Consider the following 20,718-nt stretch of genomic DNA (forward strand, 5'->3'; position numbering starts at 1 on the left):
GGAAGGGCAGCATCATAAGTGAGTACAGCAGCATCAGGGAGGACAGCATCAAAGGGAGTGCAGCAGCATCAGGGAGGGCAGCAGCAGCATCAAAGAGGGCAGCAGGGAAGGAAGGGCAGCATCATAAGTGAGTACAGCAGCATCAGGGAGGACAGCAGCATCAGGGAGGACAGCATCAAAGGGAGTGCAGCAGCATCAGGGAGGGCAGCAGCAGTATCAAAGAGGGCAGCATCATCAGGGAGTGCAGCAGCGAAGGAAGGTCAGCAGCATCACGGAGGGAAGCAGAGAAGGAAGGTCAGCAGCATCAGAGAGGGCAGCAGCGAAGGAAGGACAGCATCATCAGGGAGAGCAGCAGCATCATCAGCGAGGGCAGTATCATCAGCGCGGGCAGCCTCTCCTCCGGCTCCTCCTCACACAGCTGCACTGGGCCCCACCGGACACTGCCCTCCTCCCCGGTCCTTGGCCCCCATCCCTACACCAGGACAATACACGCGGGACTGAGGAGGAAGTGGAAATACCAGGAAGGGAGGAGAAACGAGGAGGCAGGAGGGGGATCAGGGCCCCGACCAACCGGGGTGTGGAGAGAGAGAAGGCTGCTGCTGGCGGAGGAGCTCAGTGCGGCCGAGGTCCAGCCCGGAGGTGAGTGCGGGGCGTCATTCTCACATCACGGAGGACAATGCCGCCCGCTGTGGGGGAAGAGTAGTCCTATCCGGCAGCACAACATGTCCGTCATGTCCCGGCATTGTGCGATGTGCGCTCCTGCTCCTCAGTGAGCGGGCTCTCGCCTCACACCGCACACACATGGCTGCACCGCCCGGACCTGTGGGGACAGGACATCTGCCATGGCGGGGGTATATGTGTGTGTGAGAGGCTGCAGCTGGATGGGAGTGTATATCCATATAATATATGTATGTGACGAGCTGTGTACTACGTGTGTACAGTGTATACTATGCATATAATACGTGTGTACAGTGTGCATACTATGCATATAATGTACTGTATATAACTAGCTGTGTACAGTGTGTATACTATGCATACAATGTACTGTATATAACTAGCTGTGTACAGTGTGTATACTATGCATACAATGTACTGTATATAACTAGCTGTGTACAGTGTGTATACTATGCATATAATGTACTGTATATAACTAGCTGTGTACAGTGTGTATACTATGCATATAATGTACTGTATATAACTAGCTGTGTACAGTGTGTATACTATGCATATAATGTACTGTATATAACTAGCTGTGTACAATGTATACTATGCATACAATGTACTGTATATAACTAGCTGTGTACAGTGTGTATACTATGCATACAATGTACTGTATATAACTAGCTGTGTACAGTGTGTATACTATGCATACAATGTACTGTATATAACTAGCTGTGTACAGTGTGTATTCTATGCATACAATGTACTGTATATAACTAGCTGTGTACAGTGTGTATTCTATGCATACAATGTACTGTATATAACTAGCTGTGTACAGTGTGTATACTATGCATATAATGTACTGTATATAACTAGCTGTGTACAGTGTGTATACTATGCATACAATGTACTGTATATAACTAGCTGTGTACAGTGTGTATACTATGCATACAATGTACTGTATATAACTAGCTGTGTACAGTGTGTATACTATGCATACAATGTACTGTATATAACTAGCTGTGTACAGTGTGTATACTATGCATACAATGTACTGTATATAACTAGCTGTGTACAGTGTGTATACTATGCATATAATACGTGTATGTGACTAGCTGTGTACAGTGAGTGTATACTATGCATACAATGTACTGTATATAACTAGCTGTGTAGTGTGTATACTATGCATATAATACGTGTGTACAGTGAGTGTATACTATGCATATAGTGTACTGTATATAACTAGCTGTGTACTACGTGTGTACAGTGTATACTATGCATATACTTGTACTGTATATAACTAGCTGTGTACAGTGTGTATACTATGCATATAATACGTGTATGTGACTAGCTGTGTACAGTGTGCATACTATGCATATAATGTACTGTATATAACTAGCTGTGTACAGTGTGCATACTATGCATATAATACTTGTACTGTATATAACTAGCTGTGTACTATACGTGTGTATACTATGCATACAATACGTGTATGTATTAGCTGTGTACAGTGTGTATACTATGCATATAATACTTGTACTGTATATAACTAGCTGTATACTATACGTGTGCACAATGTGTATACTATGCATATAATACATGAGACTAGCTGTGTGCAGTGAGTGTATAATATGCATATAATACTTGTACTGTATAAAACTAGCTGTGTATTGTGTGTACATGTATAATTATATATCCGCATACATGTACAATACTAGTTGTATAATATGTATACATCACAATTAATGTATACATCCATATAATGTTTTATATCGATATATACCCACTGGACACACCACACACATGTATACTATACATGTACTGTGTGTGTGTGTGTGTGTGTGTGTATGTATGTATGTATGTATGTATGTATGTATGTATGTATGTATGTATGTATGTGTATATATATATATATATATATATATATATCTATAGATGTATATTAGAGCTGTATATACGTTTGTACATGTGTATAACAATTTCTATAACCGTACAATAAAAGTATATAGCTGTAACTATATATAAATCCATATCTAGTGCTATAATTTTACTAAATATATACTGTACTGTGTGTATATATATATATATATATATATATATATATTATACACACAATACGTGTCCATATTTACATATCTGGTTTGTATCTAGCACATGTGATCTGTGTGTATGATATATAACATGTCCATACTGTGCCTGTGTATAATACTGTACTATACATGTCCGTATTGATATATCCTCTAGTCCTATAGCGTACATGTGTGCGGCCCGTGTAGTGTGTATTTATCTCCATCATACAGTGATGGGCCGTGTATAATGTGCAGTGGTCTGTCTGTATTGGTATATCCTTGTATAACACGTGTGATCATGTTACATGTATGGTGTGGCTCATTAATGATCCTAATCAGCAGTATGACTGTCGTGTAGGTGTGCACTGCAGACAGGTATATGGTGTGCACTCCTTTGTGGTTTGTGTGTCGTGCTGGTGGGGTGGGGTGTGGTGCAGCATCCTGTCACCGTCAGCTCTGCACTTTATTTCTGCATTTGATAGTGTAATAATTCCATTGCTGTTGTTGCTGAGATCCATGAAGGTGTTTGTGACCTATAGAGGAGGCTGGATATGGTATACAGGTGCCTATTCATAAGTCAGCCCCGCCTCCATGTCATGTAAGGTGTTCTTTAAAATCACTAAGATCATGTTACAGCCTCTGGAGGATAATAGCTAGTAGTCTCCAGTCGTTGCTGCTTTGTAGAGGAGCTAATGGAAAGAAATCAGTGGGAATCCGACTTGATTTGTTATCTGGAGTATGTGACCTTCACATGTAACGGTACGGTGTAAGAATAGTAGCGATGGTTACAGAATCATTTCCTCGTGGTATAGAGGCCCTGGAATTCCGATGCGTGGCAATTTACATCTTTCTGGTATTCCTTTCTTCTCTCGGAATACATGAATGATTTTTGACATTGTTGAATTTTGTTCCTACCTGTATGTTCTAGAATATCTACATGCTACATGGCTAAATCTAAAACTTCTGATTGTCAGAACGGCGACAGCCAGTGAAGTGATACTTCGTTGGATTCTGAGTCTCTTGCCTACGTCTTGCTGCTCTCAGATGATGTAGCAAAAACCTGCTGACATTCCCTTTTTTAGGGGATATTTCAGCCATCTATTTCTCATGTATTTGTTCTTACGTGGTTTTCACTAATCGAACACGTGCACATTCTAATCTTTGGAGCCATTCACATGTCTTCACAGATCTTGTGCCTGCAAAAAAACAATGCAGACATGCCCATTCTGTATCCTCTTACATCAAAATTATTCATACAAGTCTCATACGAAACCACTGATGGCACTCGGAAGGCATCAGTGTGCAGTCCGTCTGCTGTCCTTGGTTAACACTGTAAGGCTATGTGCGCACTTTGCATCGTCCTAGTTGCAGTTCAAAACGCACCCTCTGCCAGTAATTGATTTTGCCCAAAATTGCTTTTGACCACAAATTAGCGCTAAAAACGCATGCGTATTTAACGCGTTTTCGATGCGTTTTTAGCGCTTTTTACATGCTTTTCCATTGCGTTTTGAGAGATGCGTTTTGAACATAAAGACACTGATAAAGTTGAAACAGTCAAACACAATGAAAAAAGGGAAAAAAAAGAACTCTATATTTATTTAAAAAATAATGAAAATAGATATATTTTATAAAATTATAGCGGTAATATAGTATTTATCGCTAAAATAGCAATAAAATTTAATTTTTCTAAAATATAATTGTTGGAAAATGTGTAAATGTGTAATGTGTAATGTAAAGGGACATAACAAATCTGTATTTTGATGTCCAAAACGCATGATTTCTGCACCTGAAAAGCAGTTAAAACGCTAGAATTTTGATTTTGCTTGCGTTTTGACATTTCTCATTGACTTCAATGTTATCAAAACACTGCAGAAATGGCAAAAGCAATTGACATGCTGCTTCTTTGAACGCATGGTTTTTGCCACAAAATATGCAAATTAAACGCAGCGTTTGGAAACGCAAAGTGCGGACAGAAAATCATCATTTTCCATAGACTATTATGGAAAATCAAAACGGACCTAAAAAGAACCTGAAACGCAGGTGGAAACACAAAGTGCGGACATAGCCTAAGGCCCTGTGCGCACACTGCGTTTTTACTGCAGAAATTTCTTGAGAAAATGGTTACAATATTTCTGCAGACATTCCCCAGCAAAACCTATGGAAAACAAAATTAGCTGTGCGCACACTGCGTTTTTTTCTCAATAACATTCTTTCTGCAGAATTTTTTGAGAAAAAGAATGAGCATGCTACTTCTTTTCTGCAAGTACCTGTGATTTTTCCCATTGATAATGGTAAAAAACCTCAGGGAGCAACCTGCGGAAAAAACGCACAAAACCGTGGTAAAAACGCATGCGTTTTTCGGTGTGTTATTGGTGCGTTTTTTGACCACAAGTGCGCTAATCTTTCAGACTGAAGACATTTCTTGAGAAAAATCCTTTTTCTAGTGTGAACAAAGCCCCGGGCTCATTCAGATGAGCGTACAGGTTCAGTGATGAAATGAGCCATTTCTTAATGATTTTAACCTCCTGAATTCAAATCTGAAAATTAACCTTTTTAGTTGGCTCTTGTTTGTGATACCAAAGAGTTTTCCTTTTACTGCTACATATAATTAATGAATAAAAGTTTCAGCACTTTGAAACATTATTATTTTTGCAAATATAAAGATGCCGAATATTTCATGTCTTCTTTCTGATATTTATTTAGAGGAAACTTGGCAACAATTCAAATAACTAAAACCTGTTTAAACTGTATAGCGAATTATAAACAGGTACAGAAATTGCTCAACACTATTTGGCCCTCATTCAGTGACAACTCTTTTGCATCTCTTGTACTCCTGCATCTCTGAAAATTGTCTACCAGTAATCTGCAAGCATTGATGGATTCTATTTTCCTTGCTATCTTTTCTCCATAGCTGCAATATCTGTGGAATCTCTCACCGTGCTCATCTCTCACTGCTCTGCAGTTTGGTGGTAAGATGTCTAGATGCGAATGGAAGAAATGTCCAGTAGAGGAACAGCTGCCGGATGCAACCCTCACCTCTCTGCTGTACCTTGGCTGGTTATTAAAAATAGAGGGGATCCCATGCTTGTTTTTTAAATTTTTAGATTTTAAAAAATAAAAAAAATAAATGGATGTGGTGTACTCTTCATTTTTCTAAAACCAGCCATGGTAAAGCAGACAAATGGGGGCTGATATTAGGGTGGGAAGGGCCATGGTTATTTGGCCTTTTCCAGCCTAACAATAGCAGCCCACAGTCGCCCAAGAAATGGCGCATCCATTAGATGCACCAGTTCTGGTGCTGGACCAGCGCTTCCCGTTGCCCTGGTGCGGTGGCAAACAGGATATTTGTGGGGTTGATGTCAGCTCCAGCTGGCATTAAGCCTTGGTATTAGTAATGAGCTGCGTCCAAATACTGCATGTCACCCGATCCTGACTGTACCGCACGCAACCGCATGTGAACTGTGGTATGCTGATAGAAAGGATCCTGTTCGTACTACTGAGCATGCCCAGAAACCAGCCTGGCGTCAGAGCTCTCGCTCTCTCTCTGATCTGAGCCAGCAACGCGGATTACCCTGTGATTGTGCACATCGTATAATGATAGTGTGCAGAGACCAGACTAGCCTCTGAAACAAGCGACACTGATGATGCTTCGTTTCAAGAAGGGCAGAGGCTGTGTCAGTGACTGCAGCCTCTTCCACCCCCTAATGATGCTTCGTTTGAGGATCCCAGCATACTCCCATCAGACGGGGAGTAAAAAAAAAAAAAAAAAAAGCAATAGCAGTTGGATGTGTAATACAACCATATTAAAAGTTAGTTTACATAACCCCAATAAATAGACAGGGATGATAATTTGTGTAGCCTTCAGACCACCCCTTTAAGAGACCTAAATAATTGGTGTATTCTCATATAAATGGCTTGCACACCTTCACACAGGCGGACAAGTACGTCCCTTGCCAGGAAGGGGTTAAGCTTGTTTTTAGTGAGTGGTATGCACCACAAAGGAGAAGCTGTTCTCTTGGAACTCTGTGGTATTAATAGCCTGTAATAAGGACAAAGAGACTTTCCAAACAATGTGCACTAGAGCAGGGTTCCCCAACTCCAGTCCTCAAGGCCCACCAACAGTGCATGTTTTCAGGATTTCCTTAGCATTGCACTGCTGTTGGAACCAGCACCTGGGCAGGTAATTACATTAACACCTGTGCAATACTAAGGAAATCCCAAAAACCTGCACTGTTGGTGGGCCTTGAGGACTGGAGTTGGGGACCTTTGCACTAGAGTTGTGGTGCAGCTGTTACCCCATTTATTTGTTTGTTTTAGAATTTGGCAGTCATCATTTTATTTGACCTATGAGTTGGAATGCCCGTAAAACCCTGATGCTTTTCAGCACCACCCATGATTTATTTATCCTTAATTTTCCAGCAGTTTGTATTGCGCATGCGCTAAGGAGGCTGCCGTGCGCAGTACAAATGGTAGCTGCTAGAATGTATGGTCCTGGTAGGTGTGACGTAAATTCCGTCACGTGTTGTCAGCGTCACTTCCAGTCCGGAGCGCAGCACGCCTTGCGACAGAGCTGCTGGGACTCAGGAGAGATGTGACATGCGCTCCCCATCTTTAGCCCTTATGCAGTGTATCAATGAGAAGTTGCAGGTGAAAGACGGCAAAAGTGGTGGGTTTTGGGGGTCTATACTGCTTTGGGTGTGCCTGTGTTGGGGTTTAAGGGTGTCAATAATGTTGCAAGGGTGCCAGTGGTGGGGCTTAAGGCGCGACAATACAAGGGGATGCCTTTTGAATGCGGGTGGGGGGGAAGCCTGTGGTGGGTGTTTGGGGGGGGGTCTATAATGTGGGGGGATGCCTCTGGTGATATTTTAAAGATCCATAAAGCTGTGAGCTTTATATATATATTATATATATATATATATCAGTTTAGACCAAAAGTTTGGACACACCTCATTCAAAGAGTTTTCTTTATTTTCAGGACTCTGAAAATTGTAGATTCACATTGAAGGCATCTAAACTATGAATTAACACATGTGGAGTGAAATACTTAAAAAAGTGTGACACAACTGAAAATATGTCTTAGATTCTAGGTTCTTCAAAGTAGCCACCTTTTGCTTTGATTACTGCTTTGAACACTCTTGCCATTCTCTTGATGAGCTTCAAGAGGTAGTCACCAGAGATGCTTAGCACTTGTTGGCCCTTTTGCCTTCACTCTGCGGTCCAGGCTCACCCCAAACCATCTCGATTGGGTTCAGGTCTGGTGACCGTGGAGGCCAGGTCATCTGGCGTAGCACCCAATCACTCTCCTTCTTAGTCAAATAGCCCTTACACAGCCTGGAGGTGTGTTTCTGGTCATTATCCTGTTGAAAAATAAATGATGGTCCAACTAAACGCAAACCGGATGGAATAGCATGCCGCTGCAAGATGCTGTGGTAGCCATACTGGTTTAGTATGCCTTCAATTTTGAATAAATCCCCAACAGTGTCACGAGCAAAGCACCCCCACACAATCACACCTCCTCCTCCATGCTTCACGGTGGGAACCAGCCATGTAGAGTCCATCCGTTCACCTTTTCTACAAAGACACAGTGGTTGGATCCAAAGATCTTAAATTTGGACTCATCAGACCAAAGCACAGATTTCCACTGGTCTAATGTCCATTCCTTGTGTTCTTTAGCCCAAACAAGTCTCTTCTGCTTGTTGCCTGTCCGTAGCAGTGGTTTCCTAGCAGCTATTTTACCATGAAGGCCTGCTGCACAAAGTCTACTCCTAACAGTTGTTATATATAAAAAAAAGCTCTCAGGGCTATATCCATATCCCAGTGGTGGAATTCTGGGGGTGATGCCTGTGGTTGGACTTTGAAGGGTGAAGGGTGTGCGATGCTGGGAGATGCCTGCAGTTGGACTTGGGAGAGGGGGGTTTATACCATGCTGGTAGAAATACTGTGGTGGGATTTTAAGAGTGCATTTTTTTGTGGTACTTTTTTATGCATGCAGTTTTTTAGTGAAATCAATGGCTGGAATAAATACAAATCGCATGAAAAAAAATGCACTAACAATTGACATGCTGCTTCTTTTTTCTGCACCCAAAACTACAAGGAAAAAAGAAGCGACGTGTGCACAGCACTTCAGAATTGTCAGTGACTTTGTTGGCATAACGATAGACATGGGCCGCGCAAACGGCACCAAAAAATGCATCAAAAACGCACCGTGCGCACAAGGCCTTATTCTTCAAGAATGACCGCACTAAATGAAAAAATGTTAAAGGAAAACTCCCTTTGGACATATTTATTTGATTTGGGCTTAGTACATGAGCCATATATATGAAGCCAAGTACAAGATTGGATTCTGTCCTGTTGGATCAGGAAATCCTAAATCAAAGGGTTTTTTTGGCAAAGGATTTTCTGATCTCATCCTATCCTTGGCAATAAATATATGATGAAGCTTTATATCTAGGGAGGATTATAATTTATTTTTAATAAAGCAGTGAGAAAATTAGCAAATACACATTTGCAAACATTGAAAAAGAAAATGATTTATCTTGCAATTTTCACATTGGCCAATAGGGCTGTTATTGATTTCTATTTGTTGTCCTTTCAGGAAGAGTTTGCAGAAGGCTCATTATCATCCTAGCTGGAATCGCAGGCCAACATCCCCATTAGCAATACGTCATTTTATTAGATAGGCATTACAGATATCAGAGAAATGCTGTAATGTCCGCAGGCCAGGTTTCCAGCAGAGGAATGGTGCTCATTGTTTGCATCCTCCTTGCTTTGGGAGAAGATGCAGGACAACCTTATTAGATCAGTTACTTACATGAGACTTTTTGCCTCCTTCACCTGTGGAGTTCTGTACCTGCTGTTATTTGCCCATATCTGCACCTTTTCACACAATTGTTTTGCATTAGTCATTTTGTGGCAGTGTCTTATTGAAAGATTAGGTATTTCCAAGGGTAATTACATTAGGACAGATGATGCACGAATGGAGACGCCGTATGGTGTTTCTCTTACACAAGCATTTTTCTTGGTTTGTCACCTCTAGCCAGATCTACCTATCAAAGAGCAATCATTTTATTAGTATCCTTAGGGTATGTGCACACATTCAGAATTTTCAGCAGACCTTTCTGCTGACAAACCGTATGGCAGGAAAAACGCTGCATAAGGCTATGTGCCCACGTTGCGTTCTGTCCTTGCAGAAATTTCTGCATCATTTTGAACAGCACACGTGCACTTCAAATCACTGCAGAAACACTGCGTAATGAAAAAGCCGATTTCATGCGCTCTGGATGCAGCCCCTCTCATAGACAGAGCGGGGGCTGCATGTAAAGCGCACGAAAGAAGTGACATGTCACTTCTTAGAATGCAGCGATTTGGCAGTAGCTGACTCGCTGCTTTCTAATACGCCACGTGCGCACGGCTCCTGCATAATCTTCATAGATTGTGCTGGGGACGCAGCATGCATGCAGTTATACTGTGGTGCAGTTTGCAGCGTAACTGCATGCAAATACGCTACGTGGGCACATAGCCTAAGGCTATGTTCACACCGGACGTTTTTGCATAATTTTTGTAATTGGATTTATACAAATCCATGCTAATAAGTTGCTTATTCCAATACCTGCAAAACCTATGAGATTTCAAAAATCTCGTACTCACACAAACACCTGCTTTTTTCCTGACTTAAATGGCAAATTTTGCTGTTTTTGAAAGAAGGAGCTTGTCAATTCTTTTAGCGTTTTTACTCCTTTTAATCACCTTTTGAAAGCAATGAGTGCAAAAAATAAAGCAGCTGTTCTTTTTGGTGAATGAGACTAAAGGGGGCTTTACACGCAGCGACATCGCTAGCAATGTTGCTTGTGAAAGTACCCGCCCCGGTCGTTTGTGCGTCACGGGTAAATCGCTGCCCGTGGCGCACAATATCGTTAGGACCCGTCACAGATACTTACCTTACTAGCGACGTTGCTGTGGCCGGCGAACAAACTCTTTTCTAAGGGGGCGGTTCATGCGGTGTCACATTGATGTCACATGGCAGGCGTCCAATGGAAGCGGAGGGGCGGGGAGCAGCCGTCTGAAAGACACGCCCACCTCGTTGCCGGAGGACACAGGTACGGTGGGTGTAGTTCGTCGTTCCTGGGGTGTCACACGTAGCGATGTGTGCTGCCTCAGGAACGACGAACAACCTGCTTCCTGAAACAGCAACAACATTTTGAAAAGGAACGACGTGTCAACGATCAGCGATTTGGTGAGTATTTCTGATAGTTAGCGGTCACTCATACGTGTCAAACGCAACGACGTCTCTAACAAGGCCGGATGTGCGTCACGAATTCCGTGACCCCAGCGACATCTCGTTAGCGATGTCGTTGCGTGTAACGGGGCCTTTACTTTATATAAGCATGTAGACAAATGACACACCAAAATAACACAGCTTCTTTACTGCCCAGAGATCAGGTTTTTTGGCCCCTACCCCCCCCCCCAAAAAAAAATGCAGCAAAGACGCCCTGTGTGTACATAGCCTGTTTTTGTGCTTTTTTACTTCAGGTTTTTCCCCATTCATTTGAGTGGATGAAAATTCTGCACACACAGCTCTAGCAAAAATTAAGAGACCACTGCAAAATTGTCAGTTTTTTTGATTTTTATCTTTATAGGTATATTTTTGAGTAAAATGTAAATTTTTCTTTTATTCTATAAACTACTGACAACGTCTCCGAATTTCCAAGCAATACATTTTGTATTTATTTTCTGAAAATGAGAAATAACAAAAAAATGCATCGCTTTCAGACCTCAAATAATGCAAAGAAAACAAGTTTGAACAACAATACAAACTCAGGAAGAGTTCAGAAATCAATATTTTGTGGAATAACCATGATTTTTAATCACCGCTTTCAGGCGTCTTGGCATGCTTTCCACCAGTCTTTCACACTGTTTTTGGGTGACCTTATATCACTCCTGGCGCAAAAATGTAAGCAGTTCTTCTTCGTTTGATGGCTTGTGACTATCCATCTTCCTCTTGATTACATTCCAGAAGTTTTCAATGAGGTTTAGGTTTGGAGATTGGGCTGGCCATGACAGGGTTTTTATCTGGTGGTCCTTCATCCACACATTGATTGACATAGCTGTGTGGCATGGCGCATTGTCCTGCTGGAAAAACCAGTCCTCAGAGTTGGAGAACATTGCCTGAGCAGAAGGAAACAACTGTTTTTTCAGGATAACCTTTGCGGCTTGATTCATACGTACTTCACAAAGTTTAATCTGCCCAATTCCAGCCTTGCTGAAGCTTAACGAAATCGTCACCGATCCTCCACCAAATTTCACAGTGGGTGCAAGGCTTGTACGCCTCTCCAGGTCTGTCTATCCATTAGATGACCAGGTGTTCGGCAAAGCTGCAAATTAGACTCACCATAGAAGATTACCAAACTCCAGTCCTCTATGGTCCAATCCTTATGGTCTTTGGCACACTTCAGCCTGGCTCTCCTTTGCTACTCATTGAAGAAAGACTTTTTTCTAGCTTTACATGACTTGAGCCCTGCCTCTTGGAGCCTGTTCCGAACTGTTCTTGCCATGCACTTCACCTCAGCTGCCATTTGCCATTCCTTTTGTATGTTACTTGATGTCATCCTGCGTCTGCTGAGTTACATTCGAATAAGATGCCGGTCATCCCAGTCAGTGGAAAGTCACTTTCGCCCTCTGCCGGTCTGTACTCTGGTTGGAATTCAACTGACACTGGAATGGAATGGCTGTTAGACATGTAGAGAAGCTGATTTTTGTAAAAATGTGCAGTGGTCTCTTAATTTTTGTCAGCTGTATATATAAAATCTGCAAGGAAAAAGGAAGCAGCAAATGCATTTTTGTTTCTCTGATATCTCATTCTATGGTTTTTAGTGGGCTTTTTGTCTGCTAATTTGCATGTGATTTTTCTGAATCAGGAAGTATAAGGGTATGTGCATACGATCAGGACATCATGCGTTCTGGATGCAGCAGGGGCTGACCTGCGGGGCCGTGAGTCTCCTCCACAGGAGAACGCAGCTGCTCGTGACCACAATCGGGATTCAGGCAGTTGCCGTCTCTCGCTGTATTCTTCCTACAGAAAACGCTTGCGACTCCACAGCAAAGAATTGACATGCTTGTGTTTCGGAAAGCTGCACCGCAGGTCAGTTTACACTGTGGGAAAAACAAGCATAATGGGCATGGTATCTAGAAATTCCATCCACTGTGCTTGTACTGTACAATGCAGCATTTTGGACCTAGGGAAAACAAGAGTCCAAAATGCTGCAAACACCGATCGTGGGCACGTACCCCAAGTTTAACATGGCCCCGCTGACCAGTGGGTAAAGAAATTGACACATTGCCAAAAAATTGCTAATTTTCTGGTGACGGGTTCCATTAACCCCTTCACCCCCGGCCACTAAAACACCCTAATGACCGGGTCATTTTTTGCAATTCTGACCAGTGTCACTTTGACACTTTATAACTCTGGAACGCTTCAACGGATCCCGGCGATTCTGACATTGTTTTTTCGTGACATATTGTACTTCATGTCAGTTGTAAATTTAGGCCGATACTTTTTGCGTTTATTTGTGAAAATTTAGGAAATTGTGCAAAAATTTTGAAAATTTTGCAATTTTCAAACTTTGAAAATTTATGCCCATAAATCTGAGAGATATGTCACACAAAATAGTTACGAAATAACATTTCCCACTTGTCTACTTTACATCAGCGCAATTTTCGAAAGAAATTTTTTTTTCGTTAGAAGGGGTCAAAGTTCATCAGCAATTTCTAATTTTTCCAACAAAATTTACAAAATAATTTTTTTAGGGACCACATCACATTTGAAGTGACTTTGAGAGGCCGAGGTGACAGAAAATACCCAAAAGTGACCCCATTCTAAAAACTGCACCCCTCACACTGCTCAAAACCACATCCAAGAAATTTATTAACCCTTTAGGTGCTTCACAGGAACCAAAGCAATGTGGAAGGAAAAAATGAAAACTTAACTTTTTAACACAAAAATGTTACTTTAGCCATAACATTTTCATTTTCACAAGGGAGAAAAGAGAAAGTGCACCCTATAATTTATTGTGCATTTTCTCCTGAGTACCCTGATACCCCATATGGGGTAAAAATCAATTGTTTGGGTGCACGGCAGAGGTCGAAAGGGAAGGAGCGCCATTTGAATTTTTGAACGCAAAATTAGCTGCACTCATTAGCGGACGCCATGTCGGGTTTGAAGACCCCCTGAGGTGCCTAAACAATGGAGCTCCCCCACAAGTGACCCCATTTTGGAAACTAGAGCCTTCAAATAATTTTTCTAGATGTTTGGTGAGCACTTTGAACACCTGGGGGCTTCACAGAAGTTTATAACGTTGAGCCATGAAAAGAAAAAAAAAAACATTTTACCACAAAACTGTTGCTTCAACTAGGTAGCTTTTTTTTCACAAGGGTATCGGGAAAAAATGCAACATAAAATGTATTGTCCATTTTCTCCTGAGTACGCAGATACCTCATATGTGGTGGAAATCAAATGTTTGGGCACACGGCAGAGCTCGAAAAGGAAGGAGCGCCATTTGAATTTTTGAACGCAAAATTAGCTGCACTCATTAGCGGACGCCATGTCAGGTTTGAAGACCCTCTGAGGTGCCTAAACAATGGAGTTCCCCCACAAGTGACCCCATTTTGGAAAAGAGAGTCCTCAAATAATTTTTCTAGATGTTTGGTGAGCACTTTGAACACCTGGGGGCTTCACAGAAGTTTATAAAGTTGAGCTGTGAAAAGAATTTTTTTTTTTTACCCCAAACTGTTGCTTCAACTAAGTAGCTTTTTTTTCCACAAGGGTATCAGGAAAAAATACACCATGAAATTTATAGTGCATTTTTTCCTGAGTACGACGATACCTCATATGTGGTGGAAAGTAATTGTTTGGGCGCATGGTGGGGCTCAGAAGAGAAGGAGCACCATTTGACAGCAAAATTTGTTTGAATCATTAGCGGATATCATGTCACGTTTGGAGACCCCCTGAGGTGCCTAAACAGTGGAGCTCCCCCACAAGTGACCCCATTTTGGAAACTAGACCCCTCAAGGAGTTTATCTAGATGTTTAGTGAGCCCCAAGGGGCTCCACAGAAGTCGATAATGTTGAGCCATGAATACAATTTTCTTTTGTTTTACCACAGAACTGTTACTTGAACCAGGTAGCTTTTTTTTTTCACAAGGGTATCAGGAAAAAGTGCACCATAAAACGTATTGTGCAATTTCTCCTGAATACGCAGATACCTCACATGTGGTGGAAAGTAATTGTTAGGCGCATGGCGTGGCTCAGAAAAGAAGGGCACCATTTGACAGCAAAATTGGTTGGAATCATTAGCGGACGCCATGTCACGTTTTTAGATTCCCCCCCATGGTGCCTAAACAGTGGAGCTCCCCCCACAAATTACCCCATTTTGGAACTAGACCCCTCAAGGAATTTATCTAGATGTTTAGTGAGCCCCTTGTACCCCCATGGGCTCCACTGAAAGTTAACGTTGAACCGTGAAAATTATTTATTTTTTTTTCATTTTTTTTTTAAATTTTTGCAGCAACAAGGTAGCTTTTTTTTTTTTCTTTTTACAACGGTATCAGGAAAAAATGCACCATAAAACGTATTGTGCAATTTTTCCCGAGTATGCAGCTACCTCATATGTGGTGGAAATCAATTGTTTGGGCGCATGGCGGGGCTCAGAAGACAAGGAACGCCATTTGACTTTTCAAACGCACAGACGCGGTGCACTGATCGGCCGCTGCAGGAGGCACGGTCGGATGAGATACAAAAAGCGCTGGGGATAAGGAAAAAAAAAAAAAGTCACGCCAAAAATTGAGCAGGGATGCTGATCCGCGCTCAGCGGGACGCACGGACAGATGCGATACTTTTTTTTCCGTATCCCCGACGCTTTTTGTATCGCATCAGTCCGTGCGTCCCGCCGAGCGCTGATCAGGGATGCACATAACGGATCGGCATCCCTGCTCAATTTTTGGTGTGACTTTTTTTTCAGTATCTCTGATGCTTTTTGTCACGCCAAAAATTGAGCAGGGATGCCGATCCGTTATGTGCATCTCTGATTAGCGCTCGGTGGGACGCACGGACAGATGCGATACAAAAAGCGTCGGGGATACGGGAAAAAAAAAAGTCCCGCCGAAAACTGACCACGGATGCAGATACGTTATCTGCATCCCTGATCAGCGCTCGGCAGGACGCACGGACGCGTGAGGTGTAAAAATGGACAGGGGATAGAGGAAAAAAAAAAAAAGTTATACTCACAGTACCCAGAGGATTAGCAGGAGGAACAGCTTTACAGGAGCAGCAGGCAGGAAGTTGGACAGCTCAGCAGAAGACCCAGGAAGAAGGACCCAGCGATGGAGGCAGATGTGATCGGGCCAGTGAAGACCTCAGAGGACCCCTCCGGTGAAGACAGGTAAGGGGACGTCGGGGGGACAGCAGAGGGGGAGGGGGACAGTAGAGGGGGAGAGCAGTGGAGGAGGGAGATACCGGAGGAGCTGCAGAATAGAGATCACGGGGGAGGACGGCAGATCGGGATGGCGGGGGGCAGATCGGGATGTCGGGGGGGGGCAGATCGGGATGTCGGGGGGCAGATCGGGATGTCGGGGGGCAGATCGCAGGGGGGCACGGGCAGGGGCCATTACCGGAGCGCGCAGGAGCAATCACAGGAGCGCGCAGGGGCTGCAAGGTGAGCACAATACTCACCGCTCCTGCTCCACGTGACAGCAGCGGCAGCAGCAGCGGTGGCGTGGTACCACTAGTACCAGCCAGTCCTGCACGCTGCAGACATGTTGGGGGAGGGTCCCCAGACCAGCACAGGCCTGGGGAGGGCGGCCACCTGCAAATCAAACCGCCCCACTGCACACTGATTGGAGCGATTGCGCGTCATAGCACGATCGCTCCAATCAGTGGGGGCGGCATGTTTGAGATCCACCTATGTCGCTGTCACACACAGCGATGTGCGCTTCACAGCGGGAGAGCAACAACTAAAAAATGGTCCAGGACATTCAGCAACAACCAACGACCTCACAGCAGGGGCCGGGTTGTTGCTGGATGTCACACACAGCAACATCGCTGCTACGTCACAAAAGTTGTTCCTTAGCAGCGATGCTACTAGCGATGTTGCTTTGACGTGGCCTTTAGGCAGGATTAGAGATATGCACCCAGAACTGCTCGTGGCTCTAGGTGCATGTTTGACCTGACAGGTTGCCTTTAAGGGTATGTGCGCACGTTGCTTTTTACCTGCTTTTTACCTGCTTTTTTGCTGCTTTTTCTTCTGCGCTGTTTAATGCCAAAATGGATGTGTTCTTCTATTCAAGCAAAGTCTATGGGAATTTGGGTTTCTTGTTCACACTATGTTGTTCAAAATGCTGCCTTTTTGTGGCAGAACTTTGGTCAGAAACTCAGCTTTGCAGTGCAAAACCCAAATGGCAAAAACAATTGACATGTTGCTTCTTTGAAAAGCTGAGTTTTTGACCAAAGTTCTGCCACAAAAAGGCAGCATTTTGAACAACATAGTGTGAACAAGAAACCCAAATTCCCATAGACTTTGCTTGAATAGAAGAACACATCCATTTTGGCATTAAACAGCGCAGAAGAAAAAGCAGCAAAAAAGCAGGTAAAAAGCAACGTGCGCACATACCCTAATATTGTTTGTAGCTTGTATTGTGGAATTTGGTGAATAATCTGCTTTAACTGATATTTGAACTAATTTTGGAAACAAAACAAACAGTTCTGGAGCCTTTCAGGGTCATGAGAACATTCCTTGTAGCTACTGACAATTTTTTTTTCTTTTTGTCTTCAAAACTGCATCAAAATTGTAAACACTGTAAAGTTGTCCTAAAAAATGCATGGCTGCTTCTTCCAAAAACAGCTATCAAAAAGGTGTAATATTGCAGCTATACCCCATTTACTCAAATTGGGGAGAACTGCAGTACCAGATCCAATCCAAAGATAGATGCTTCCTTTCAGATACAGCACAACACCTATGTTCTCCAATAGTGTGCTATTCTTTTAATCCCTTCACCACCTTTATATTTTCATCAAAGGTCGTATCCCTTGCTTTGATGCGGGTTCACAAGCCGAGCCCGTATCTTTCCCTGCACATGTCACAACTGAACAGATCAGCCGACATGTGTCTCTTACGCCCTGTGCGCACACTGCGTTTTTACCCGCGGTTTTGCTGCAGAAATTTCTTGAGAAATGTTTGTGATCTTTCTGCAGACATTTCCCAGCAAAACCTATGGGGAAAAAAAATAGCTGTGCGCACACTGCGTTTTTTTTTTTCTCAAGAAAATTCGTTCTGCAGAATTTCTTGAGAAATTTTTTTGAGAAAATGTGCATGTCACTTTTCCGCAGGTACCTGCGGTATTTCACTCCATTCACTGTAATGTAATCGCAAAATACCGGGGATATACCGCAGGTAGCAAATTTTGTGCGGTATACCCTCGGTATAGCCGCGCTTTACCTGCGGTAATGGTCATCACTGCCTGCGGTTTTGCAGGAAGTGATGTCATTATGACAGGAAGAGGAAGCGGAGCAGAGAGTAAACACACACTTCACACTCCCTGGATGCCGCACGGAAGCACTTCCGTGTGACCTCCAGGTGCCCGTGCAGTGTGTGTCCCGCTCCAGCCCCGCGGCTACCCGCACAGCAGTGTGTCAGTGTCTGCCCGCAGTATCAGCAGCTTGTCACCCTGCAGTGCGTGCAGCCGCGGGGATGCCGAGCGCTGCTCTCAGGAGGTTAGATGAGATCATTACCTGCTGTGACTATCTCCTGCTCTCCTGACGTCAGCGTGGTCACTGCCATCTATGCCCGTCTCGTAGGCGGCCCGAGACTGTCACTAGCGGTGATTTCACGGGCTCTCGAGATACTGCTGAGAACGCGGCGGGCATAGTAGTCAGTGACAGGGCTGACGTCAGTAGTGCAGGAGATTATCACAGCAGGTAATGATCTCATCTAACCTCCTGATGGCAGTGCTCGTCATCCCCTGCAGTGACCTGGGCTGACCTATTGATGTTAGCTCAGGTCACTGCATTACTCTCCCAGCCAATGGGGAACATTCTGTTCTTCATTGACTGGGACATTGACTATGGTATGGATCGTCGTGGGACCCCCTTATTGGATTACGCCAGACCTGGAATTGATTGTTCTTTTCAATAAATTGGTGAAAGAGGGAATGTTTTGGGGAGTGTTTTTTCAAATAAAACTTTTTTTGTTGTCTGTTTTTAATTTCTTACGGACTGGGTTCGTGATGTCAGGTATCTGATAGACGCCTGACCTCACGAACCCCAGGGCTTGATACCAGGTGACATTACACATCTGGCATCAACCCCATATATTACCTCGTTTGCCACCGCACCAGGGCAACGGGATGAGTTGGGGCGAAGCGCCAGGATTGGCACGTCTAATGGATTCGCCACTTCTGGGGCGGCTGTAGCCTGCTATTTTTAGGCTGCGGAGTGTCCAATAACAGTGGTCCTCCCTAGTCTGAGAATACCAAGCCACAGCTGTCCGCTTTACCTTTGCTGGTGATCCAATTTGGGGGGGACTCCATGTTTTTCGTTTTAAATTATTTAATGTAAAATAACAGCGTGGGGTGCCCTCTGTTTTGGATTATCAGCCAAGGTGAAGCTGCCAGCTGTGGTTTGCAGGCTGCAGCCGTCTGCTTTACCCTAGCTGGCTACAAAAGATAGGGGGACCTCACGTCGGTTTTTTTTTTATTTATGTTTTGGCTAAATACAAGGCTAAGCACCCTTTAGTGCCACATGAAAGTCACTAAAGGGTGCTTAGAATATGCAGGGGGGTGGGACATTATATATGTCTTTCTCATCTATTATCTATCTATCTCTATCTATTCATCTATCCATCTTTCCCTCTATCCATTATCTGTCTGTCTATCTATCGATTATCTATTATCGATATTATTTATTGCAGTTACAGCATAAAAAAAAACACGCAGGGACCAACCTGCGGAAAAACCGCAGCAAAAACGCATGCGTTTTTACTGTGGTTTAGGTGTGGTTTTTTACCGCAGGTGCTGTAATCTTCAACTCCCAGAGGTTTCTCAAGAAATTTTCTTGAGAAAAATCACTTTTCTAGTGCGCACATAGCCTTAGAGATCTACCCACGGCTGTTAACCAGTTAAATCCTGCTGTCAAACTCGCATCAGCGAGGAGCCCGTCATTCCCCTTTCACATCGGCGGCCCTGTGACGTGATCGCGGGGGGGGCGCCTTGGGGTTATTATGACAGCAAGGGAGTCAGCTGATGACCCCTATGTCTCTCATGAAGAATTTTCTGTGAATGCCAAATGTGAGCCGGTGTTCATAGGAAGTCTGCATTTCTGCTATACAGAGCGGTGCTGAAACACTGCTCTGTACAGCACAGGTGATCGGATGATCGCAGCTTACTAGTAAAAACAATAAAAAGTGAAAAAAGCCCTTAAAAATATGACAAAATAAAAAACCACAAGCTCAAATCACCCCTTTTTGCACCAATGAAAACAATACCATAACATAAAACCCCCCACATATTTGGTATCGATGCTTTCAGAAATTCCCCATCAAAATATAAATAATTGAATCCATGAGAAGAAAAATCAAAATGCCAGAATTACTTTTTTTCCCCTTCACCACGTCAGTGCCACCAAAGCAGTGGCGCTGTCATAACTTCTGGAAAAAATCATTACCGGTAAGTAATTAATGTAAGATTTTTTTTTTTTTGGTCGCCAGAACATCGCAGTAACAGACAATAACAACAACATTGCATAATTAAAAACGTCAGCTTAGGGCACAAAAATTAAGCCCTCACACAGCCCCAGATCCTGTAAAATGAGAAGGTTACGGGTCTCATAAAATGTCGCAAAAAGCTAAATTTGGTTTCTTTGAGGTTACTGAATATTTTTTTTTCACCATCTTAAATAGATAAAAAAAAACTTAATATATTTGGTAGCTACAAACTTGTATTGACCT

General features: G+C 43.2%; 1 protein-coding gene across 2 annotated transcripts in view; it reads left to right on the top strand.

The window, feature by feature from the left end:
• The first annotated feature begins 214 nt into the window (after positions 1 to 214).
• Positions 215 to 20,718, top strand: part of RALA (RAS like proto-oncogene A) — a 49,109-nt gene continuing 28,605 nt past the window's right edge. Inside the window, exon 1 of one of the 2 annotated variants that reach the window (XM_075315136.1) lies at positions 215 to 639. The gene's annotated coding sequence lies outside the window, so the exon portion shown is untranslated. Of the gene's footprint in view, positions 640 to 729; positions 852 to 20,718 lie in introns of those variants that run through there. The other variant, XM_075315137.1, reaches the window with a different exon arrangement.

Source organism: Anomaloglossus baeobatrachus, chromosome 6 (genome assembly GCF_048569485.1).
Source record: "Anomaloglossus baeobatrachus isolate aAnoBae1 chromosome 6, aAnoBae1.hap1, whole genome shotgun sequence".
NCBI classification, from domain to species: domain Eukaryota; kingdom Metazoa; phylum Chordata; class Amphibia; order Anura; family Aromobatidae; genus Anomaloglossus; species Anomaloglossus baeobatrachus.